Source organism: Marmota flaviventris, chromosome 12 (genome assembly GCF_047511675.1).
Source record: "Marmota flaviventris isolate mMarFla1 chromosome 12, mMarFla1.hap1, whole genome shotgun sequence".
NCBI lineage: Eukaryota > Metazoa > Chordata > Mammalia > Rodentia > Sciuridae > Marmota > Marmota flaviventris.
Window position 1 is genome coordinate 108,167,370 of NC_092509.1, and position 26,564 is coordinate 108,193,933.

Genomic DNA, 26,564 nt, shown 5'->3' on the forward strand with positions numbered 1-26,564 from the left:
CTATTTGCCACTAAAAGAACAGGAGTCCTCGAATAAATGCTGACTCCAGATGCAGAGCAAACAAGTGCAGAACTAGCATGGGAGGTATCTTCTCCTACATGGGTCCCCAAAGAGGGTGACGGGCTCCTAGGGTGACTGGCTCCGAGGGTGATGGGACCAGAGAATGACGGGACCAGAGGGTGACGGGACCAGAGGGTGAGACCAAGGGTGACGGGCTCCGAGGGTGATGGGACCAGAGGGTGGTGGGGTCTGAGGGTGACAGGATCAGGGCATGTTCAGTGATTCCAGTTATCACTGGTTGAGGCAAGACCCTCAATGGACATTCATGCTGGTGGGTGATGTCTGATAAGGAGTAGGATGTTCACATCATTTCACAGTTATTTCCATAGACTACATTTTAATACCAAATGCTTAGTGAATTTACAGTAGAGAAATCAGACAGCCCATATCTCATGTAAGTTAAAACATTACTAGTCGTAGGACAAATGAACACTGTACTTCCTGATTGGATGCTGTTAGAATTCGAACATGAGTCACTTCCAAAGAAGTTTGACTTACATGTAATTGTGAGAAACGAACCCAAAATAAGGACCTTCTACAAAGTAACTGTCCTGCTCACTTTAAATATGTCAGTCATAAAAAGCAGGGAGAGACTAAGGACCTGGGCCAGACTGAAGGAGACCAAGCAGACAGGACAACCCGTGTTGTGCGCAATCCCGAGTGAGACTCTGGCCCTATGATAGACGCTCTGAAGACAGAGACAATGTTGGAATGTGGCTGTCAACAACCTGATTGACCTTGGCAGAGGACCCCAAGTTCCAGATGGGCATGCAGTCTGGCCAGTGCTTTGATTTTAGCCAGATGAGTCTCTGAGCAGAGAACCCAGTTGTGCTGTGTCCAGTCCTCTGACCTACAGAAATTGTGAGTGTAAATGGTGTTGTAAGCTGTTAAGTTCGTGGCAATTTGTTATGTAGCAAAAAATGTGCATGCAGCCGCTCGGAACGCAGATGAGCCCTGGGAAGGTTTGGGGTCAGTGGGAGAGGCACTGACCCTCTGAAACCTGGTGCCCCAGGTACGTTGGAAGTTCCTGGAGGGCGAGCCCTGCACACAGGATGATGCACGACCTCCTGGGGTGGGCAACAGGCGCTGCAGAGCTGTTGCCCCTGGGAGCAAGCTGATGTCTTACAAAGGGTGGCTAGTTCCTTAGTCACTCCGTCCACAGCTCAATCCACCCAGGTCCAGAAGTCCAGGTTTTGGTCCTGCGAGGAGAGTACAGAAGGCAGGGTGCTGGACGGAGTCAGATGGCAGGAATGACTCAGCTCAAGGGCTGTTTGCTGCCAGGCTGTGCCCATAGGCACCCAAGCACTCTTCCTCTCAATTTGAATGGGCACCACCTCCTAGTCTTCCATAGTTAGAATTAAAGAATATGTTTTAAATTGAGGGAGGGAAACAGAGGGAGGGAGAGAGAATGTGAACCATGAAAAGCAGCCGTCTCCTGCCCGACTCTGGCCCTCCCCCAGATTCTGTCTGGCCGTTCCTGATCCCCGCCCCCCACCCCCCACCTGTGGCCGTCTCCACACGGTGGCTAACAGCCTCCCAGTCTTGATTCACCAGCTTCACCCTTGCCATTCTCTGATGGGGAATTTAGCTCACTTCCATCAGTCTCTTCCCCACCCTCCGAAACAGCAATGTCGCCCTTCTCCATTCTTCCACTTGGAATCAGGGCCTCACCAAGCAACACACTAAATCTCCACTTGAACTTTCTTCTGCAGTGCTGAGGTTTGATCCTCGGGCAGATTGGCAAGAGCTCCACCCCTGGGCTGCGCCCAGCCCTTTGACCTCAACTTCTTACTCCACGGCAAGACACAGGGTTTCTTAACTTCCCTCGTTGGATCTCAGCCTTTGCCCCTCTACCCTGCTTCTGCTTTCCTGCCTCTGACCATGAAAATACCTCAACAATATCCTGATTGATAATTGTACTTTGTCCTGAAATTTTGGTTAATCTTTCATAATTTGTAGATCAATTCTTTGAGTTTAATGGCTAGTGTGAACACCACAACAATGTGTGCTTTTACAGTGGCATGAAGTATTGTGGTGGGGACCCTCTCCCTATTTGATGCCTGACATCATAATGCCCACGCTCCGCGTGGCTGATGGTGCACATCAGGAACAATGTTCACAGTTTAATGTTCCTTGGTAGTTCAGGATCAGATTGTGGACCCCAAATCCTTGGGTGTCTCTTGCTGTAACCCAGTGGAGCCGTAGTGGTTATGGAGATGCACAAGTGATTTCCTCCGGAAGCTGTAACAGCATTGTGTATGGAGCTCTCAGTGAGTGTCAGGCACTTTGATGGGCTACTTGCTTGTTTTAACCCAGCAGCGACCCTGTGTGACTCCCACTTGCCCAGATGAGAAACGTGAGTGAGCTGGGACAGCTTCATTTGGATGAAGACTGGCGTCACGTTGGGGTTTGCCTGACCATCACTGGGTTCAGCACTGAGAGTCCTGCACCCTGGGAGTCCCCTCAGTCTTGGACAAGCCAGAATTGTTGGCCACTTTGCAAGTCCAGCCTCCATATCCCTCTCTTTTTAAAAAGGTGATAATGATAACAGTGATGACCATTTCCGTGGCTTGGGCTTTGCTGGTCTTTGGCCATCATTACCTCATTTGCTGATGGATTGTCTGAGTTGGGAGCTGTTTTGGTCACTGTGAACAAAAGATCTGACCAGAGCAAGTAAAGGGGAAGGTTTATTTTGGCGCATGATTTCAGAGGTTCGTCCGCAGTTGGCGGACTCCACAGCTCTGAGCCAGAGATAAGGTGGAACACTGTGGCAGAGAGGGTGGCAGAGGACAGGAGCCCAGGACATGGCACCTGGGAAGCAGAGGGAGAGCCCCTCCCACCCAGGAGGAAGCAAACCCCAAAGGCCCAGGGACCCCCTTCCTCCAGCCACACCCTACCTGCCCACAGCTGCTGCCCAGGTAACCTGTGTCCGTGAATTAATCCACCAGTGAGGTCACCCTCCCATAATCTAATCATTTCACCTCTGAGAATTGGGGAACACCTCGCATCTAAACCATAACCAGAGCTCTTTTTACTTAAAAAAACAAAAACAAAAGAACTTTTGTGTGTGTGTGTGTGTGATACTGGGGAATTGGCCCCAGGGGTGCTGTACCACTGAGCTGTATTCCCAGCCTTTTTATCTTTTAATTGTTACTTTGAGACAGGGTCCCACTGTGTTACTGAAGCTGACCTCAAACTTGCGCTGTACCTGCCTCAGCCTCCTGAGTCCCTGGGATCATAGGCGTGTGCCACGGCGCTGGTTTAGGAACAGTCAGTTTTAAATCCATCCGTCGGGGAAGCTCCGGGGCCTGAGGCACCTGTATAGAACTTAGATAATCGCGTTCAGCTACTTCAGTTGCCACCAGGACACACCGGGCCAGAGGGCAGCTGGCCTTCCTGCCTTGGGAATCAGCCTCCCCACGGGCCACTCTGCTTCTCCTCTCAGGGTCCTAAGACGACTTTTTATTTGCTTTTAAGTCTTGACTTTCCCCCCTTTAAAGTAACTTCATTGATAAAATGATTTAGAATTCAAAAGTTACAGGAGTGGAAGGTCTCTACCCCATATTTGACTGGCTACTCAGTCACCTTCCTCAGAAAACAACAAATATTGTCTTCCAAGTGTCCCGAGTCCCCTGGGGACTGCAGAGAGGCTCCTGTTGGGCCACAGACCTGACTGCCTCTTGGCGCGGGCGAGAGGGCCTGCTCCTCTCGGTGACAGGCCTGGGGCTCCAGGTCCCCAGCACTGGCACCTCAGGGGGCTGGCGGGGGCCTCAGGACCTGGGAAGGGCGTTTCTGGAAACTGCGCTGCAGCCCTTGGCCTTGGCTGGGAAGGCCAGGTGAGGGGCTGATGTGACGTGGCCTCGCGCTCTGGTCCATGCCCACCCCGCAGGGAAGTGTGTTCGCCCTGCCTCCGGCCCCGGTGGCCCGGTGGGGTGCATCATCCACTCCCTGCTGATGGCACTCAGGTTTTAGGGAGAGATACATTTAAAAATAAAAAGTAGGTATTTATAGTTGAAGGCTTGGCCCAGCTAAATAAGGGGGAATGGGGCGAACCACCACGGTTCTGCCACGAGGCATTGCTCACCCCAACCCTCTGTTCACATCCTCCCACCTCTTTTTCTATGAACGTAAAAGAAAATGTATTTTACAGTGACATCAAATTAAACATCAAAATGGCAAATACTCACAAGTAATGAAGGCTACGTCATTGTATGGAGGGATGGATGTTGTGACGTTGTAGGGAGGCACCCCCTTTGCTATCCTCATTACAGATCTGTAGGTCTGTATGTCTGTGTGTCCATATGCCTGTGAGTTACTGTACCTATCATCTATGTAACTCTCGTGTGTCTCTATGTCTCTTTCTGCCGTGAATTCTGTATAACTGTGTATGCCTTCACCTGTCAATTTATTAACCATCTATGTATGTGTATCTGTCCTCTATGCCTGTGTCTACCCAGGTGTCCAGGTATGTGTGTATGTATCATCTAAGTTTCTATCAAGTCTCTACCCATTGATCTCTCATCTCTCTTTGTGCCTACATGTCTACCTGTCTCTATTCACCATCTCTTCACCCATGAATGTATGTATCCATGTACCTGTCATCCACGTAGCCATCTTTTTGATTGATTCAGGAGACTGTGGAGAGTGGAAACTTGAACCCTGATCTCTGATTGCCTAATGGCTGCATTTGCCCTGGGAGCTGACTGTGCAAACACGCAGGTCAGGATGCCCAGTGGTATGGTGATGCCAGCCGGGGTGGCTGCTTTTGAAGGCAGGCAGCTCTGATAGTCGGAACCTTGGATTAGATGCCGGCTCCCGGGGTAGAGAATTCTGGGTGCCACAGGATGACCTTGATGTCTTGCAAGTTTCACTGCGTCCTTCAGACTGCCCGCTTTGCTAAAATTTCCTCACAAATAGCCTTCTGATGGCAGCCCACACAGTCCCCGTGCTGAGCTAGCTCTGGTGTCGTCAGCCTCACCAGGGCTTGGCTGCCCCCGGCCCAGCTCTTTCTCTAGGTGTCGGTCTGTCTTTCCTTCATCCCCTCATCCCTGCTCCGGATCCTGGGTCAGCGGCCACAGACGCGGCAGCAGACTTCCTACCACGCACGCGCTGCTGTCTTGCTTCTTTTATTTGAGACTCTTTTATAGAGGTCTTCTGTGTACCTCAGGAGCCACCCCTTCTCTTTTTCCTCTTTTCTTTTTGCGGAGCTGGGGGTTGAACCAGGGCTTTGTGCACGTGAGGCAGACACTCTACCAACGGAGCTGTACCCCAGCCCCCCTTCCCTTCTCTTTATGTGTTATCCTCACCCGTCACCCTCCCGCCATACGTCTAGTATTTCTTTCTCATTTGTGGTGCCGGCTAACATACAGAAAGTGCTACCCCCGCCTCCCAGGACTTCCACTTAGAGCAGAAGTAGAGGATCACGACCCCAGCCACAGCCAGGGCTCCACCGACTCTGTCTCTGTCTCTTCCACACACACACACACACACACACACACCTGTGCACGCACACTTGAATACTATCTAAGGCAGGAACTAGAGGATCACCGGCTCCCAGGCCTCGCCCGGGCTCCACCCACCACATCTGTACCCTGACCTGCATTCGCTCTTCTCTGACTTTGTGATAATTTCTTTGTGTTAATTTTTAAGAACCGTTTGTGGATAAATGTCTACAGAGTCCAGTTCATTTTTGTGGTTATTGGCTCTTGTGAAGTACGCTTTGTGAATTTTGTTTCTTCTTTTCTCCAAGGTTATGCTCATGAGATGCATCTGGAGAGCGCACAGCGCGGAGCTCATTCCCTTCAGACTCAACAGCGTGCCACGTGTGAGGAAATCACACTTTAAACCTAAGCAGTCCTAGGTGTGTGGCCTTTAGGGTGGCTTCCCCTTGGGTCTGGGTGGGAAATTCTCCTGTGGACACTTGCACTTACAGATGTATTTTGGTGCCAGGTGTACCATTTCCCAAAGGCCTGGAGTTGCTGGCCTAATGGAGTAGGGCAGCTCATTAGGAAGTGCCAAACTGTTTCAAATGTCCCTGGCCCCCTAGCCCCATTCCCAACAGGCGGTCGGTTGCTCAGCAGCCTTGCCAGCACTTGGTGGCAGACTATCAAATCATTTTTCACAAGTTTTATGCTGATGAGAAATTTGGTTCACTCTGTCTCCCTTTAACAAGCTTTTGCTATTGCAAAACTGTCATAAACCCAACCTCATAGATGGCCTTGGTGACTTCTGTAAGTGTGGGTGTCGTGTGTCTCCTCCGAGTGGTGGCGACGCTGGTGGCTCCCTCAGTCACCCCCACTCAACCTGTCGCCGCTACCCTGGCCGCCATCAGGCTTCTCGACCCTCCCAGGGCCCCCGACAGGTTCCCTCGGTCCTGGTGTGCCCTCCTAGTTAGCGGTACATGGATTGTGCTTACCTGGTTACAAGAGCACACAAAGGGCGAGTCTGACTCGCTTATTCATGGCCTTTTTCTGTGGAGACTGCAGTCCTCCTCTTTTCCCCATTGGGTTTATCGTCTTCCTCGTGAATCACACAGGCTTTATTAAGTCGAGGGAACCAGCTCTTCTCTGTGTCACTTGCTGTGAATGTCTGACACTGACGGTAGACGCCCCGTCGACTGCCTTCACTCTCAGGAGGAAAGAGTTTGTGTTCCCATCTGCGGACCTTTTGCTTTCTGGCCCTAGGCTGTAGCCTTCTCGAGAAGGGCTCTGTCTGCCTTCCCTTGGGTTTACTTCAGGAATGTGCCTGGTTTGGGGTTCAGCTCCCTAATGTATGTGAGTCTTCGTTAGTTCACGTCTAGATCTTTGAGGCTCCCACGTGGGGGCGGGCAGTAGCTGCCCCCCAGCCCTTTGCCAGTGAATCCGTACTTTTCCTCTGTGTACAAAGTGCCACCCTTAGCGCAGTGGTGGATTTGGTCTATTTTTGGCTGCCCCGTATTGTTTCCTTGGAGTCTTCTTTTCTCCTGAGTAAAGTTCTGCACACGGAGTTCAAAGGCCAAGACCACTCTGCTCGAGTGACACCGCTCCTCTGAGGACAGAACAGAAAGCCGCGAGTGTTTGAATTAAGCACAGGCAGCAGCGAGCAGGGTCGCAGGTGGACACTCAGGGTTAGCCCTCAGGTGCCTCTGCCCAGTCAGCAAACCTCCAGGAAAGGCCCCCTCGCAGTAGACGCTCATTCCAGGGCAGCCAGCAGATCTGGGCAAGCAGAGGCCTCTGGTGGAGCCTTACAGGAGAATCAGCGCACGTCTTGGTAACGTCCCCTTGATAACTGAGAAAAAGTGGGTCACTGGCTGCGAGGCACAGGTAGGGCAGGGCCAGTCCTGGAGCCCAGCCCTCCTGGTCCCTGGGTGCTTGCCTTTGGGCAGCGACCCTCTAGCCTAAACTTTCTGGTTCAACCCACTAACCCTCTCGGGCAGGTGGGGTGTGGCTGGGGAGGTGAGGCCTGGAGGGTGCAGCCTCTTCCTCCCTCTCTGCTTCCCGGCCTTAAACAGAGAGCTAGGTTTATACAAGGCCCAGGACTCAAGTTCGTGACCACAGGGCCCGGACACTCACACTCAGGGCAGCCCCCTGAGTGGTTGTTTCCAGGATTTAATGTGGTACAACATGGGTTCTCGATGTTGGGGAGTATTATGGGCTGACTTGTGTCTCCCCCAAATTTGATATCTACCACTCAGTAGACAACAGTGCCTTGGAACGTGGCCGTGTTGGAGAGGAGCCCTTAGGAAGGTTTTCATCACTCCGGCAGACTTATCCCATATGGCTGCTGTCCTCCTAAGAGGGGGACATTAGGACACAGATATGCACGAGGGCGACCTTCTGAGGACCCCAGAAGGAAACGGTCATCTTCACGACAAGGAGTGAGGATGGAGAAGACTCCACACCTGTCGACACTTTCCTCCCGGCTGCAGGTCTCCAGCGTTGGGAGACGACACATTTGCTGAGCGCGAGCCACCCAGCCTGGGCACTTTGCTGTGAAGCTCCTAGAGAACTGGCACTGGGCGGTCTGCAGTTCTGGATGACTCTGCTCCACTCAGTTATTCACTGGCTACTGTCTCCTGCCCATTCATGGTGAAAGTTCATGGACACAGAATGTCATAACCCTGGGAGGGACGTCAGGTCTTGTCAAGCTCCCCTCATTTTGCATTTGAGGCGGAAGGGAGAATGCACACTTACTGATTAGATATTTTACATATGTGAGGGTCAAGAACTTCTGTGTCAGTGCAGGGCCCCTCAGAGGCGAGATGGCTGGACTGTGGCTGGCTGGGTGGAGACTGTGGGCAGGTGGGGTGTGGCCGGGGAGGTGGGTCTCGGGGAGAGGCCTGGAGGGTGCAGCCTCTTCCTCCCCCTCTGCTTCCCGGCCTCCAAGAGCTGAACAACTTTCCCCCACTGGGCTCTCAGGCCGTGACGTCGGCCTCACCTTGGTCTCGAGTGATGGACTCAGTCCCCGACGGACTCAACCTCTGACACCGGAGCCAATCAGACTTTTCCTCTCTGTGTTGTTCCAGCCAAGTATTTCGGTCTCAGTGACTCTCGGCTGACTCACACGACAGATGCTATCAGGCCTCCAAGGTGGATGTTATCCCCAGCCGTGGACAGGGAGATGCCCCCGAGAAAAAGTGGGTCACTGGCTGCGAGGCACCGGTACCAGGGCGGGACTGGAGCCCAGCCTCCCGAGTCCTGGGTGCTCGCCTTTGGGCAGCCACCCCCTAGCCCAAACTCATTGAGCTTCCATGGCCCCATCTCTTTCCTCTGTAGGTCGCAAAATGCAGCAGACGGACGCTGCTTGGGGTGTGTTTGAAGGTGACACAGGCAAACCAGGGGCCTCCCATGACTCAGCCCCAGTGACCCCAATGGTGAGTGTGGAAACCAGCAGGCCCTGCTGGGCGCCTCCCTCAGACCCCACCGAGTGTGAGAGGCAGAGGTGCAGGGTGGGGGGGCCCACCTTTTGGAGCGGGGGTGCTGAGCACAGGACCAGCAATCAAGGCTGGTGGGAAAGAAGGGGACCCGTGGTTGTGCTCCTGAGGACCGGGTCGTGCCGAAAGAAGAGCAAGGCTGCGGTAGACCACGGAAGGAGGAAGGACCACAGCTGGTGGGCCACGGAGGAGGGCCAGTGCCTCAAGACGGGTGCAAGGTGTGCGGAGGGGGAAGAGGGTCAGCGCAGCAGAGTCAGGCCAGAGGCAAGAGGAGTCCCCTGGGAGAGTGGGCGCACTCTGCTGTCACCCATGCCACCTTGTGGTGGGTCTCCAGGCGCTGACTTCCTGGCCTCCCCTGGATGGCACTGAGGGGTCTGCAGGGGGATCCCAAGAGGTTTGAGGCCAGATGAGAAGCAGCCTGTGGCTGGGAAATCCCATCATCAAGATCATGATCCCTACGCACCCTGGTTTGGTAATGGAAATGAAATCGGACTCTGATGCTTTTACTAAAAGCATGCTGTCACTAGCTCATTTGCTTAATTATTCCCCGGGACACATGTGAAGCCTCTGGTGGAAAGGAAAGTGGGGGCGGGAAAGGTGCCCCACTCTCCCCACCTGAAGAATGATTCAGCCAGAGACACGCACGGGTGGTAGGTTTGGGTTATGGGCCCAGGAGACAATAGTCAGTGCCTACGTAGCACTTGCCAGGTCCCGTTCTAAGCCCTTCTACTAACTCACTCAATTCTCTCAGCCCCTCTATGAGGCGGCACCTTATCGTCCCCCTTTACAGGCAGGAAACTGAGGACGATGCCGGAGCAGGCCCCTGGCTCAGGAGCTTGTGCTGCATCTTGCTCACACCCCGGTTCTACTCGGAGTGGGTAGCTCAGACCTGCCTGGGGACCCGTCCCTCTGTGCCCTCTGTTCCTGGCGCAGTCCGCCCCGCCGTCCTCCCTCCTGACTGGTGCTTCTGTGAAGAGGCTTCACTTGAGCATCTGGTGCTCCTCCCCCTGCCTCTTTCCTAAGCACTCCAACCCCTCAGACCCTCGTGAGGCAGGAACTGGGGGGCGTTAAAAGGGCAGGGGCTGGGGCAGGCGATTTCCATTGCACTTTCCAAGACTCAGCAGGCAGAGAGCTAGTAAGTGATGGAAGGTGACATCAAAAGCCACACACACACCAGCCTGCCAAGTTGGGGGAGTGGCACTGTGGATCCACCCAAGGCTGGTGGACCTGAGGTGCACAGGTGGACAGTCGTGCCGGCCCCGTGAATGGTCTGAAAGACTGCAGTTGTCATTCTTCTGAAGATTGGCAGGGACTTGAAGACATCAGTAAGGTGGAGAGAGGAAAGGAAGAGCTGAGCAACTACCACTCTGTTGCCGGAATGTTCACGAGACCGACCTGCTGCTTGCGGCACCCCACTTGGCTGTGCCAGCTCAGAGCCAGACTCCCACGGAATGTCGACTCAGCTGTTAAGATTCAACAGGGCACCAAGAGAAACACCGGAGGACAAACGGGAGACTGACTGGGCAGAGCTGCTGGTGTGTGTGTGTGTGTGTGTGTGTGAGAGAGAGAGAGAGAGAGAGAGACTTCATTAGAGTGAATCTGGTTTCATGAGACAGTGCCCAGGAGGCCATCAGAGCATGAGGTAAGCAGCATGGTGTACCCCTCATGGAAGAGGAAGTCCTTCCTTTTAAGAAGGACTGCATGTAAGCCGCAGGCCAGGGACTCAGAGGTGCTTTACAAGGGCATTATTATCCCCTTTGGGCAAGGAGAAGGCCTGCTCAGTTTGGACCCAGGCGGGAGGGCCCTCCCAGTGACCAGGGCTCCCTGCTGTGCCCTCTGCCCCTCTGTGAGTTCAGGCCTGAGCTGACCTCACAACAAGACTGACAGCAGACCTTGGATTTCCAGGGGCAGGACTGGAGCAAACCAGCCATGACTGCTCAAGGACACTGGCTTTTTGTTCCTGGGCGTCAGATAGTGGGCCCGAGAACAAGGCCACAGCGCAGACAATCGCCGATTCTTTTTTGCACTGACTCAGCCGTTTCCTGCCCTTTTTCAGACTTTTCAAACATTTCTGTCTGCTCCCCTTTGTGATCTCCCACTAATTTTGCCTTTTCTTCCTGAATCTCCGGTCCCTGTCCCGTCTCTAGTCTGCAGAGCCGAGGCCAGAAGGGCATCGCCTCACGGACGCCTTTTTAGAAACGACTCTGCGGGGTCCTCTTCTCCGGTAGCGGTGTGTCCTCCCGCACTCAGAACCTTGCTCTGCCCACAGGCCCAAATCTTCCCGGAGCCTGCGCAATCATATGACCTGCAGCAACTGTCCCCTCTAAGGGACGATCGCTGCGACTTTTGCTTTCCCGTCTCAGCCGAGCAGGGCAAGACGCAGGCCCAGGCCTGGGCTGTCCACCACCGTGGGCAGCAGGCCCCGGGCTCCCCGGCACTTCTGGCCCTGCCCTTCCGGCCACTGCTCCCGCGTCCCAATCGGGCACCGGGGGCCTCACTGCCGTCCTGCACCCCATGACGGTCACTGTCACCTGCCTCAAAGCCAAAGCCCCGCGTCCTGAGCGGGGCCTGAGGGAGACCTCTGTGAGCGCAGCCAGCCCTCCCCACTTCCAGGCTTGGGCCCTTCCCAGGAGAAGGAGCGTCCCCGCCATCTCCCAGGACGAGGTGGCCCCTGCATTTCAAAATCTCTGTGGGTCCCATATCCTGGATTCCTGCCTCCCCCAAGGTAGCGGCTGTCCACCCTCCTTCTGCTTTCAGACACGTTAGAAGGTGGAGGAGGGCAGGCTGACTGCACCCCTGATTTTTTCCTTGAATTTAAATTAAATTAATCTTAACTGATGCATTAGAAAGATACAAGTGATGTATATTTATGGGGGAGTATGTGATGTTTTGATATAGGTACACATGGTGCAACGTTATTTTCAGGGTAAAAATATTTTTCTCCTAAAGTACATACCATTTTCTTTATAGTGAAAACATTCAAAATCCTTTTTTCTAGCTTTAAAAACATAGTACATCATCCTTACCCATAGCAATATCCAGATTAAAATAGGCTGTAACTACGTAGATAGAAATGGAAAATATTGGACAAAACATATTGAACAAAACATTTTCCTGTTGATTTTCAATTGTAATTTGGGAAGTATTTTTAAAAAATAATTTGCCACATTGTAATTTGTAGTATTTTCTAATGCTCTTTAAAATTTTTTCTAGCACCTATGCAGTTAATGAACGGATATATTAAATTACATGGAGTTGCCAGAATTTGGGGGGGCATCAAAAATAGTCCAATTTCGATATTTTTCTATAATTCAACCCAATATGTGAAAAGGGAAAATTTTACTAGAAGTATTGTAAAGTAAATCCTTTTTTGATATAAAGGGTTACCTCCTAAGTATTGGTTTTATAAGTTAAGATTTTACATATTGGGCTCCCTTACAGCAGAACCATCTCAACCGTACCAGACTCTGTTTTGCACATGTGTGGCTTGGTATCCTGAGCAGAAATCCAGGAATTCCAGGGCGGCTGGAAGCCTTTCAGCACATGTCCCTCACAGCATTAGCCACAATCCTGCCTGACAAGTTGGAGGTTACTGACTTTGAAACTGGGCCAGTTGCCGAGAGCCAGTGCGTATTCTTTCCATGACCCTTGAAAGCCGCCTGTTTCCTATTACTGCTTTTGGGTCTTGTTTGTTTGAGACACGTTACACAGTCCAGTTTCCTGGTTCATTTCCAGCTCTTCCGCCACCCTCTTGTACAGCCCTCTTACTTTGTGGTGGGTCTCACCAAAGATACCAAGTACTGAAAGGGGCTTCTGGAAGTTATCACATTCCAGCAACAACATTGTTTAAACATCTGACAATCATTTGCGACCAAACATCTCTGGTCTCATCCATGGAAAATATCACACATAGCAAAGAAAATTGAAAAGAGCTGCAGAGGATATCTGTGCAGCTTGCATTGTGTACTGTTGGGACGGCTCCCGGGGGACCTCAGACCCGGTAATTATTACTTCAATTTAACCAGTGGGATGTGCTCCCTTGCGTGGAGAGTAGGGATCAGAGTCTGGTTTTGAAGGCGGACTTGAGAAATCAATTAGTCCATCCTCCTCCCACCTGGAGAGTCAGCATCATGGGGCATTGAGTTCGAGTCCAAGGGGCAAAAGGAGCCTTTTGGACATTCCTGGGGGGCGGGGCCATTGCTGCTGGTGCTCGCCCTTGCCTGGTGTGGTCTAGAGGAGGTCGCCATCCTCAGAGGGCGCTGCAGGAGAGGCAGCTGCACATGGACTACTAGCTCACAGCCTTGGGAGTCATCCGCTAGACCTGTCTTAATCCCTGCTTATCGATAAGAGCCCTTTAACCTCTAGATTTCTTTCTTTATTTTAAATATTGTTGATGGGCCTTTATTTTATCCATTTATTGATATGTGGTGCTGAGAATCAAGTCCAGGGCCTCACACATGCCAGGCAAACGCTCTGCCAGGCGATGGAAACAGACTACTGTCTGTGCTAGTCAAGACGTTCAGGGGGTCTCATTAAAATGTAAAAATAAACGGGTGAAGGATTTTCACACTATACTGAATTTAACCTAACATATCTCAGGGCGTCATGCCATCGTGGTATTGTGCTGGCAATATAAAAAGGAGATAGTTTACATTTTTGTTTCCGTGGGGGTCTTAGAATCAGTGTGTATTTTAGTATTGATTTGGACTAGCCACATTTCAAGTGCTCAACAGCCACAGGTAGATGGCAGCTGATCAGGGCAGCACAGCTTTGACCCATTTTGTCCCTTCGTCCCAGATGTGGTCCACATACAGGAACTCAAATTGAGCAACAGATGTACCACTGACATTAACTTGGAAGTAATTCTTGAATACTTATTATGTTTGCAAAATTGAAAACTTTGGGACTCCATGGGTGAAGCTGTTACTGACTCTGTAGTTAGGCAGGAAATTTTTTGGGGTGGGGGATGCCCCTGATGGATAAAGCACCAGGTTTCCCAGAGTAGCCATCCCTCTGTTCTCCACTCCCCTGTAACCTAATGCACAGGTCTCCAGGAAACTGTGATCAAAACCCCCTTTTGCGCCCTCTGCCTGCCCTAATCTGAGAAGTGAGACCGAGCAGGTGGCTTTTGTCCTGTAGAACAGGGTGGCTTTGGGGTCAGGAGAGACCTGAGTCCAAGCCACCCCCGCTGTGTCTGGGCTGGGAGCTTGTGAAACTCTGTAGCGTCTGTAGCACCCTCACGGGGAGATGTAATCATGGGACAGGACTGCTCGTCTTGCGGGGCCTGGAGGGGTTGGATCAGATTCCTCCTGGGACGTGTCCTCCGTCCGGCCTTTCTGTTCCTCTACTCCCTTTCTCGGGGCCTGAACTGGTTCCTTATTCTCCATTCCCAGAACCTCCATTTCTGCCCAGGCCCTGTTCGTGGGCCGGCTTTAGTACTGGTGAAGCACCAGTGATAATGGCAGTAACGGTCCAGTTGGCATTCCACGTCCGTGGGAAATACTCCTTGAAGTCCTTCTCAATTTCGTCATCTTTTGTTTCCGTTTGACCAGCTGTACTTCTGCTTTTGACCGGTGGGCGGCAGCATTGCCTAAGACATGGCTCGGAGCTGCGGCTTTCCCTGGTTAACTCCTTGTGGGGCCTTGTCATTGTCTGTGGCTGATTCTCTCCACCTGTGAGAGAACCTTTTCATCAAAGAGCCCGATATAGGGGCTGGGGCTGGGGCTCAGCGGTAGAGCACTTGCCTAGCACGTGCGGGGCCCTGGGTTAGATCCTCAGCACCACATAAAAGTAAATAAATAAAATAAGGTTATTAAAAAAAAAAAAGAGCCTCATACGCTGGACCACACTGTCAGCGCCAACATGCTAGAAGGACCCAGGAAACAGAGCTGCTGCCCATCAGACACTGAGAGTCCGCCTGGCCCAGAATCAAGGTGCCCACTGAGAGGGGGCAGCCCCCCGCAGGTCCTGGGAGAAGTGAGGTGCAGAGAGGCCGGCTGGCTAGCAGAGGCTGTGGACAGCCATCCAAGCCTGGTCTTGTGGGTTCCCGGTAATCACCGGGAGTGGCTCTCCCGCTCTCAAAGTCCCCTCGTGAGGGCTGCTCTCTGACCTGGAAGGAAGTGTTTTAGAGGAGTGCTGTGGGCTCTTTCTGTTGGTCACCTCAGTTTCTCGGCATTTCTCCCACACCTGACACAGTGGTGCAGCACTCTGAGTGCTGGTCTTTCTCTGTCGATGTGCAATGGCTGATTTAAAGTTCTGCTAGGCTTTCCTTTAACTTTGCTGATTTTTTGTCAGATGGCCCCAGTTAACTGATTTGGTCTGACCAGTGATTGACATGAGAAAATTTACAGAGTGCAGAAAAGCACCACCGAGAAAATAAAAACCACTTGTTGTTAGTGATAAAAGACATGTGTCTCGGAAACTAGGATAAAAGACTGTTGGCTCTTGTTCTAGAGGCAAGGACTGCATCAGAACGGCTTCCGGACGGTGAGTCAAGGCCTGTGGATTCTGTGACTAGCCACACCAACACAGGACCGGGACGCCGTGGCTGCTCTCGGCGTGTTCAACCATCTGCACACCATTTCTGTACTGACGTCTTAGGGACCTGCCGTGTGCTAGGTTCTGTGCTGGCTGAAGGGAGGGGAGTTGAGGGGAGAGTAAGTCACGGTCCTGCGTCCTTACAGCTCCCTGGAGAAGACCGACAGGCCAGGAGGTACTTGGGGCGTGCTCAGTGCCACCACAGGGGAGCCTGCCTCCTTACAGTGGTGGAGGGAGTCCCTGGCTGCTCAGGACCCAAGCTGAGCCTTTGAGGGCAGACAGACAGGAGTCGTCCCAGCTGGACTTGGGAAGCTGGGAGCAGGATGCTGCAGGCAGAGGAGAGACATCCACCCTGGATTGCTGAGGGCTGTGAGGAGCGGCGGGAGCCTCGGAGTGAAGCTGGACGCGCACGTGGGTCTTGTGGACGGGCAGTAGAGGGAGATGAGCGTCCACAGGGAGGCAGGGGTGAGCCACGCTGAGCAGTTTTGAATGTCACCTTCTAGGGTTCGATGACAGGCGGATGTGGGGTTAAGGGAGTCGGGGACATGTGGGACGATTCCCAGGCTTGGGTCACAGGGTGAGTGGTGGAGATACAGAGGGAGGGCAGGGCTGGGGACGGTGACTTCAGGGGATCTGCCCAGGAGACAGCTGTATGGAACGGCTGTGAAGGAAAAGATGTGCGTGCCAGCTGCGTTCTGTTGGATGATACTGCCGCTTGCTGAGGACTGACTGTGGGCCAGACTCTGTATTGATTCTTGGGTTACACCCTCTTAACATCCCTCTAGCCACATGGACAGTTGAGGGAGATCGTCCAGGGTCACGGCCTGCAAGCAGCAGGGCTGGTTCCAGAGCCTGTTTCTCCACGGCTGGGGGCTAAGGGGGCATCTTCAGGGAGGTGAAGTTGAAGCGACAGGTGGAGGTGAGACTTGGAGGGACGGGGTCCGGAAGGAGAAGAGCGAAGGCCTGAGGCCGAGCTCTGGGGAGAGGGGCCACCTGTGGCACAAGTGGAGGAGGAGGACGTCATGGAGACCAGGCGGAAGGCGCCCCGGGGGGAGCAGCACAGGAGCGCACTGCCCAGAAACAGAGATTCCAGGAGGGAGCGGCCAACAGTGGTGAATGTCGCTGGGACCCAGGGCAGACGGGGACGGGACCCATCTGGGCTCCTTGGCCTCCTGGCACCTGCTCCACATGGTGGCTGATGGCAAACCCAAGCACCTGGTGTCCCACGGGCAGCTCGCCTCCCCAGCTCCCCCCCTGTTGGTCTCTGATGCCCGCGTCTCACGAGACCACCCATGCCACATCCTGCTGACCCCACCGGGGCAACCTTGCTCCGTCCAGCTGTCCCTCCCCACCTGTCCCCTGGGTTGGCTTTTGGTTTCTGCCTGAAGGTGCCTGACTTGCCTTGGCCGTGTCCTCTGCCCATCCACCATGCCGAGAGGCTGGAGTCTCACCGCAGCTCCGAAACCTCCCCTGCTCGCCTCTGCTCAGGACATGGGTTCCACCGAGGGCCACCTAGGAAGTGGCTCTAACTGTTTTTTCTGCCCCCCACCCCACATGGGGGGGACCTGCTGTCCAGCTGGAGTGGAGCAGCCGTGCGCTTCCTGGGACCCCAGGTGTGCACGCCCTCCTTCCCGCTGCGCACTGCTCTTTATCTCGCGGGTCCGAATCCTGCTCATCTTTTAAAGGTCTTCTCTAATATGGTTTTCTCTGTGGAGTTTTTCTTGGTCCCTCCTCCAGAAGTCATTTAAACCTCTGCTGGACTGCCCTGGCTGTGGCCTGCACGGCCTCTCAGCTGCCGGGTTCCCACTTTACCATTGCTGCTGTCACTGTTTGGTGTCTAGTCTCCACCTCGTCTGGGTTAAGAAGCAGACCTTACCTCCGTCTCACCGCCCCTCACCTGGCCCCTCACCTGGGCTGGGCGTGCAGGTATGTTTATTTATTAACTGGCAGGGTGGGTTCCCGATGCCACCAGCAGATTCTGCCACCCTAGATATTTCCTTCTTGATGGTCCCTTCAGCAGAGCCTCCCTAGTGCTGTGACCCCTCAGCTAGGTGGTGACAGAAGGGCTTGGGTTGATGCTGGCTTCTCACTGCCATCTAGAGAACGGCACTGTGTGAACTGCAGGTCTCGGAGCAGCTCAGCACCCAGCCTGGCTGCTGTGGAGGGGTTTACTGGTCGTCCTTTGGAGCAGGTGGGTGTAGAGCTGACAGGAAGAGGTGCTTGTCTTGGGGATGGAGCACTGATCCCTTGGAAATAGCTTCATTTTGGAGTCTGTATTACGTTTCCAGGTTTCCCTTGAATCACAGATAGAACCCGATTAGGGAACTGGAAGCCACAGCCAGGCCACGGGATCCAGTTTGGTGGTGCCTGTCTGTCCTGCTTGTGAAATTCAACCTGGAGTGTGGGGTTTCCGTGGCTGGGCCTGCTCTGCCTGGGTCTTGGCCGCCTCTGGCCATTGAGGGATGTTGAGAAAATGCAGTGGAACCGCGGGAGGGACCCAGGGAAACCGTCTTCTGGTGTGACGTTTACTTGGTTTCACGTCAAGCGTGAAGCATACCGTGTGAGTGTGTGGGCAGTGCAGTTCTTACTTCCACCGGCTTGGGCAGAGTTAGAGCTGTGCCTTGCAGGGGAGGGAGACGGGGACTCGCTCTCTGCCATACAATCAGTAAGAAGTTTCAATCCTTGGGCCGTCTCCAGCCAAGACGGCCGGCCCCCAGCTGTTCCTCCCCACCCTTTCCTGCCCACTCCTTCTTCCTGTCCAGAGATGGGCTAGCTAGTGGGCAGTCGTGAACCAAGGCAAATGCCACCTCTCTGTTAAAATGCAAGGCACCCCGGTCCTGCTGTGTGTGGAGGGTGACAGGAGACCCCCATCTGCTGCGTTTCTGGAGCAGGTGCTGCAGGGGCCACAGGTTCTTTCTCCATGTGGCCCCCAGGGACCATATGACCATATTCCAAATGTGCAACTCACAGCCTGGGGGGTCCCTCCCAGTGTGAGTGTGTGTGTGAGTGTGTGTGTGAGCATGTGTGTGTGTACGAGCGTGTGAGTGTGTGTGTATGTGTGTGTGAGTGTGTGAGTGTGTGTGTGTGTGTGAGCGTGTGTATGTGTGAGTGTGTGTGTGAGCATGTGTGTGAGTGTGTGAGCGTGTGTGTGAGCGTGTGAGCGTGTGTGTGTGTGTGTGAGTGTATGTGTGAGTGTGTGTGTGAGTGTGTGTGTGAGTGTGTGAGTGTATGTGTGTGTATGTGTGTGTGTGAGTGTGTGAGTGTATGTGTGTGTGAGTGTGTGTGTGTATGTGTGTGTGTGAGTGTGTGTGTATGTGTGTGTTGTGAGTGTGAGTGTTTGAATGTGTGAGTGTGTGTGTGAGTGTGTGTGTATGTGTGTGCATGTGTGTGTGTCTGTGAGTGTGTGAGTGTGTATGCGGTACTGGGGATTGAACCTAGGGGTGCTCTGCCACCGAGCCACACCTACAGCCCTTTTCATTTCTTATTTTGAGACAGGGTCTGGCTAGTGGCCCCAGCAGGTCTCGACCTACATCCTCCTGCCTCAGCCTCCCAATCCCTGGGATCGTAGGCACTGGCCCACTGTGCTCACAACCTTCTTTTTACTCCCTGTTTAGAAGGACAGCGTTTGGCATTTCTATGTCAGCACTACAGAGACCCTTCCTTGATTCTCTGCTCCTGTGGTCCTGAGCTCTACATGATTTCCCTTCAAGTCAGCCCTCTACGTCTTCTGCCCTGCTTTAACCCGTGTCTTACGATTTGGCTTATTCATAAGGAACTTGGAATTGGCAGGCATCTTGATTTCTAGAACAGAAAACTAGACGGGGGTCTTTTAAAAAGGGGACTGAGGTTCAGACATTTTGTACGGGTGGGCTGGGGTGTAGCTCAGGGGCACAACACTTGCCTGGCATGTGTGAGGCCCTGGGTTTGATCCCCAGCACTGCCCCCGCCCCCCTCAAAATCAGGAATTTTATACGGAGCCTGGGATTGAGAATGAGGAATTCAGATTTAGAGTTGATGGATTTCAATTCATGGAGTACACCAAGCAGGTCAGCAGATCAGATGACCTTTAAGACTGGCCAAGCCTGGAGAGTGACCTCCCTGGAGAACAAATTGTGTCTCTGGTAGAGGATGAGATCTTGACGATGACCTCGAGTGGTGGACAAGGGAGGGAGTAAAGCCAGCAGCTCGGGGAGCCCAGTGCGTGGGGCACATCATTATAACAACACGAGTTTCCATTTAGCCACCACCCAGTGCGCGTGAAGAAGGCTTCCTGTCCATGGCCATAGCACCCTGAACGCGCCTGTTCCCGTCTGATCTTGGAAGAAGGCTTCCTGGTAGCTCATTTATAGGTGAAGGAGCTGAGGCCAGGAAGTTGGGTCAGTTGCTCCAAGGTGACCCACAACACCTTCGGTGACCTTGACCTCGGCTTTCAGCCTCCTTACATACATTGAAGGTTCGTTTTGGTGAGCAAACGTGGCAGACAGAAGGCAAATGCAGTGCACATTTAGGTCCCTCCCTCTCTCCTGGACGGCCAGCCGCTTTTGTCCTGTGAAGTCTGACAATGAGAAGCGGGAACCCCGAGAGCTGCGCTGGGGAGAGCAGAGAGGAGCAGGAGGGCGCGGAGCGCAGGCTGAGGCCCGCGGGGAGTTGGGGTGTTTGGGAGCCTGAACCTGACGGCTGCCTGGGCTCTTGGGAGTGGGGGGGAGGGTCTCGAGACGGTTCATTTCATGATGGAGGTTCCCTGGTGCTGTTGAAAGGAACTGCGCAGAGCTCTCCGTCACGCCCAGACCTCGCTGAGAGCTGCCCGTTCTCCCTCTGGACTCAGTGCAGCTGCCCCCTGTGTGGGACATGGCTCGCTGTCATGAGTTCTCACTCTGTCCAGCGGCTGGGCAGGGACAGAGAGGTCAACTGCATGTGAACTCCATGCGAGGCAATGTCAAGGAGGACCGTGGGGAGCAGGCCGGGGAAGCCAGCTGTCCCATCTCTGTGGCTCTGTTGGTGCGGGGACAGCCACCTCTAGGTGTCTCAGATTTGCATTCCGAGGTCCTCATTTTGGAGGCCTGAGGCCCAGGACTCTGCTCTTGTCCGATGCCCAGGAGAGCTCCTTCACGGGGACAGAGATGGCACAGCTCCACGGGGAGATTTCCTTTTGGCCACTGTCTCCCGTCGTGTGGCTCATGGCCAGCATGGTCTTGTGACTGATCCCGTCGTGTGGCTCATGGCCAGCATGGTCTTGTGACTGACTCCCCTGGGCCGTGAACGCTGGGTCTTAGCAGAGTCAGGGCGGGGAACGGGAGAACTGAGGCCAGAGGTCACCCTGGCACGAGCCTGTCTGAACGTCTGGGACTCGAGGTCTGATTTTGCTGGGCACTGATACTTTATCTGAAGCCCGTTAGTTCAGGGGCAGGAAGCGGATTGCTCATTAATTATGCACCAACGTTGAGAACAGACTTCTCTTGTGCTAACTGATCGCAGGAGCTGCAGCTGAGTGTGAGTAGAAGCAGATACTTCTCTTCCTTAAGCTACTTCCTCCAGCAGCAAAGTGTGACACTGACTAGAAGGCTGGCCAGTGCTCGGTCAGCGGTCAGCCCTGTGATCTCCACAGCCCCTTCTTTGGTCACAGACTTACATCATTCACCCCTGGGTGACATCTGGAATGATCTGCCTCATTTGGACGACCAACCTTGGGTACTGAGTCTAGAAGCCACCCACGTACCTGTGACCTGGCCTGGTGGGTGCTCAGTTTTGTATTGGATACGACGCTTTGGGCTGCATGAAACAGTCAGGAAGTCAAGGTGTTGGGTCTGCCTGGGCTGCCACAACAACGCTCCACAGAGGGGTGGCTGGGGGACAACTCAGACCCGCTCCTTCCATTTTGGAGGTTGGGAGGGCCGAGGTGAGGCCCGTGCCATGGCTCCTGGGTGGCACTTTCTCTGTGTCTTCATGTGTGGACACGGCATGGAGTCTCTCCTAGCTCTCTTTTATAAGGGCGCCAATTCTGTTTGTGAAGCTCCACCCCATGACCCTGTTGCATCCACCTCCTAATACCATCACCTGGGTCAGGATTTCAAACTCAAAATATGGATTTTGGGGACATAAACATTCAGACCAAACCAAGTCAGATGAAAGAAAAAATCACCATTTACCAGCTGCTTTGACTGAAAAGCCCACTGCTGATAGCCACGGCCGAGTCAGAATGGCGCCTGGCATTTTGCCAACAGTATTGGTTGACAGGCGAGGCATTACTGTCCACCTCGGCCGCTACTTTGGAGTTCTCGCGCTACTTTGGAGTTCTCGTGGGGATTCCCGGGGATTCCCAGAAAGTTCCCATTGGTTGGGGAAGTGCAGGAGGAGGGATTTCCGGAGGAGATATTTCCGGCTGCTGGTTCCTGGACTAGCCACGTGGCATTCGGGAGAATTCCCCGGGAGCGTGTGTGAAGTGTTTAGGTGGAGTTCAAAAATAAAGTTTGTTCCTGCTTCAGTGGCTCGTGATTTGTGCCCAGCCAGACTGCGGCATTTGGTGGCCCATACGGGGAACGTCTGAAGCTTGGGGGTAAGTGAAATTGCTCACCCCCGAGAGAAGGTGAGAGAATGGGTGACCATTTCAAAAAACAATGTGTTCTTGTTTTGATTTGTTTTGTTTTTGTTTCAAGCTGCCTATCCCTAGAACTTTCTCAGGCAAACTGGGAAAAATGGTTGGCTCAAGGTTTGAAGTTGTTTGCCCCTGAGGAAGAGATAGAAATAGACCACAAATGCACATGTCAAGAAAATAGGAAAATTGATACAACGATTTTTTGTACGGTTTTTGTTTCATTCTGATTCGGTTTTGTTTTGTGTTATCTTATTGGGTTACGTTATCTTTATAGTAGATTAGAAATTAGTAAAAAACAAACTGAAAGAGTGTTAAGTAAATTGTTAGAGGTTCAGAACATGGAGAAAGACATTTTAGATCAAGCAAAAGAGAAGGTCTCTCGAGCTAGTCAGACAGAGGAAGAAAATTTAAAGGAAGAAAGCTTAGAGGAGAAACAGCTATTAGGAAAAAAGCTACAACAGGAGGCTGAGTGGCCCTCAACCCCTGTAGTTGATAGATGGGATCCTGAGACAGGACCTCAAAGATTAGCATGCCCTGTACTTGAGCAGGCAGGAGGGCAGCGAATTCACCGTGCTTTAGATTTCAAAACAGTGAAGCAGTTAAAGGAGGCTGTAACAACCTATGGTCCCCAAGCACCCTTCACTGTAAGCATGGTCGAATCCATTACCAACTTGGACATGACGCCAGCAGATTGGGCTAGCATGTGTAAATCTGTGCTAAATGGAGGGCAATATTTGTTATGGAAGGTTGCCAATGAGGAATTTTGCATGGAGATGGCTAGGCGAAATGCAGCAGCCGGATATCCTCAGAGAAATCTAGATATGTTGTTAGGAAAAGGACCTTATGAGGGTAAACGGCAACAAATTGAATATGATCCTGCTATATACTCACAAATTGCTGCAGATGCAGTTAGGGCATGGAAGACTTTACAAGGACATGGAGATTTACAAGGTCAATTATCTAAGGTAATACAGGGAGCTAATGAATCTTACGTTGAATTTGTAGATAGGCTTATTCAAACAGCTACCAGAGTTTTTGGGGATACAGAACAAGCAATGCCATTAATTAAACAACTGGCTTATGACCAAGCAAATCGTTGGTACAGAGAGGTCATTAGACCATGGAGACATGGAGATTTAAACACATATATTAAATTATGTAGAGACATTAATGAACAAGGGAAAGTCTTGGCAGCTGCAGTACAACAGGCTTTAGATGCCAGGCCAAAAACATGCTACAATTGTGAACAAACAGTTAAAAGGAATTGCCCCATAGGAGGAGGGTTTAACAAAGCTAGGTATCAAAGGAGTAGAATACCGGGTATTTGCCCACGATGCCATAGAAGGAGACATTGGGCTAATGAATGCTGTTCTCAAACCACCATAGAGGGTACTCTGTTATCAAAAAAACAGACAAGGACCAGATGTTTACCCACGATATCGTGGAGAAAGGCATCGGGCTCCATTGCCAAAAAATGGACAGGGAGGCCCAATGGTCTGGGGCCCACAACTACAAATATATGAGGCACTGGAGTAACCCAGCAACACAATGGAGGAACCCAACAACCCCATCAGGGTAGTGCCCAGGACACATTATCCATCAGATCCCTCATCAGACAAACCAGAGGGAGCTCAGGGTTGGACATCTGTGCCTCTGCCAGAGCAGTACCAACTCCAGAGATGGGAGTTCAAATCATTCCCACAGGAGTAAAAGGACCTCTTCCCCACGGAACAGTAGGTTTATTGTTAGGACGCAGTTCTTCTACTCTATAAGGACTTATGATAAGTCCTGGGGTAAATGATCCCAATTATGAAGGTGAAATAAAAATTATAGCCAGTTCTCCAAAGGGTATTATTAATAATACCCAGCCTGCATGATAAATTTTCTAGTCGTACTGTAGAAAGAGGTTCCAGGGGATTAGGCTCCACAGGTGTAGATTGGGCTATGCTTTCTTTAAATTTAGATTCTTGCCCTATGCTAAAACTAAATATTCAAGGACATGAATTTAATGGGATACTTGATACAGGTGCAGACCTTAGCATCATATCTCATCAAGAATGGCCAAAACATTGGCCGATACAACAAGCCACTCAAATGCTTCGAGGCCTAGGAGTGGTGACTAATCCCCATAGAAGTGCAATGGTATTAGATTGGAAGGATCCTGAAGGATGTGAAGGAACTATACAGCCATATGTATTGGATCATCTTCCTATAAATTTATGGGGATAAGATGTCCTAGATCAATTAGGTTTGACATTAACAAATAACATCAATCCAAATGCGCCCACTGTTAGGGCTAGGCAAGGTTTTAGGAAAGGAAAAAGATTAGGAGAACAAGAACAAGGTATAGCAGCACCAATTCAAATACATCAAGGAATAAATAGACATGGATTGGGTTTTCAGAAGGGGCCACTGAGACAATCAAAATTACTTGGAAATCAGAAAGACCAGTGTGGGTTCCTCAGTGGCCCCTGACTAAAGAAAAGATACAAGTAGCCCATGACCTGGTCAAACAACAATTAGCGGAGGGACATATACAACCTTCCCTATCTCCCCATAATACTCCCATTTTTGTCATTAAAAAGAAATCTGGTAAATGGAGATTATTGCAAGATTTAAGAGCCATTAATAATGAGATGGTTATTATGGGACCTGATCAATCAGGGATTCCTCAATTGTCTGCTTTGCCAAAAACCTGGTACGTTTTAGCTATAGATATTAAAGATTGTTTTTTTTCAATTCCAATTCATCCTGAGGATAGTCCACGTTTTGCATTTACTATCCCTTCACTGAATCATGAAGGTCCTGATCAGAGATATGAATGGAAAGTACTCCCTCAAGGGATGGCTAACAGCCCAATTATGTGTCAAATTTATGTTAACAAAGCAATCCAGCCACTTAGAAATCAAAATCCTGAACTACAAATATTTCACTATATGGATGATGTATTGTTAGCACACAAAGATAAAAACACATTGCTGGAATGTTATGCCACACTTACAAACTTATTAAAAAATTATAATCTAGAGATAGGAATAGATAAAGTACAATTAAATTTTCCAATTAATTATTTAGGAGTTCTATTATCCTTAACCATGGTCCGTCCACCAAAAATTCAAATACGAGTAGATCAACTCAAATTACTTAACGACTTTCAAAACTTATCAGGAGACATAAATTCGATAAGGCCTTATCTAGGCATACCAACAGGAGAGTTGGGACCTTTATTTGATACCCTAAAAGGTCCATCAGATCCAAATTCACCCCACATGTTAACGCCTGAAGCAAGAAAGGCATTAAAAATCATTGAAACACATATGGAAAATATGCTTTTGGATAGAATTGATATAAGTTTGCCTTTATTATTTATTGTACTACCAACAAAAAATATTCCTACAGGAGTATTTTGGCAAGAAGGTCCATTATTATGGATACATTTATCTTATTCTCCTAACACTATTCTTACTAGGTATCCTGAGGCTGCAGGACAATTAATACTCAAAGGAATAAAAGCAGCAAAGGGAGTGTTTGGAATTTCTCCCAATAAAATTATTACTCCATATACTATGGATCAAATTGATGACTTAGCTAATGAGTTAAATACTTGGGCAATAATCATGTGCAAATCTAATGTTTCATTTGATAACCACTTACCATCTAATCCTTTATTGTCTTTTTGGTCTTCACATCCTGTAGTTTTTCCAAAAATGACAAGAAAAACACCTATCATGAATGCTCCAAATATATTCACTGATGGGTCAAATAATGGTACAGCAGCAGTAGTTACCCCTGATCAAACTTTTACATTTTTTAGTACCCAAACAATCAGCTCAAAAGGTAGAGCTTAATGCAGTATTACAAGCTTTTGTGATGTTTAAAGATTCTGTATTTAATTTATTTTCTGATAGTCAGTATATAGTTAATGCTATAGTATCCCTTGAAGATGCTGGTAGGATTTCCCCTTCATCTACTGTTTTCTCTTTGTTTTCCAATACACAAAGTCTAATCTGGGACAGAAAAGATCCATTCTTTATAGGACATATCAGGGCACATACAGGATTGCCTGGAGCCCTTAGTTTGGGCAACGATTTAGCAGATAAAACTACACATGACATACATATTTTCTCTACACTAGAAGAAGCAACAAATTTTCATAAAAAGTTCCATGTCAATGCTAATACTTTACAAAAGCGTTTTAAAATATCTAAGGAACAAGCTAGACAAATAATAAAACAATGTCAAAATTGTGTGACCTTTTTACCACAAGTTAATCTTGGAGTCAATCCTAGAGGATTGATACCTAACCATATTTGGCAGATGGACTTCACACACTTGCCAGAATTTGGAAAATTAAAATATTTGCATGTTACAGTTGATACTTCTTCTGGATTTTGATGGGCTCCCTTCATGCCAGAGAAAAAACTAAAGATATTATAGCTCATTGCTTACAAAATTTTGCCACTG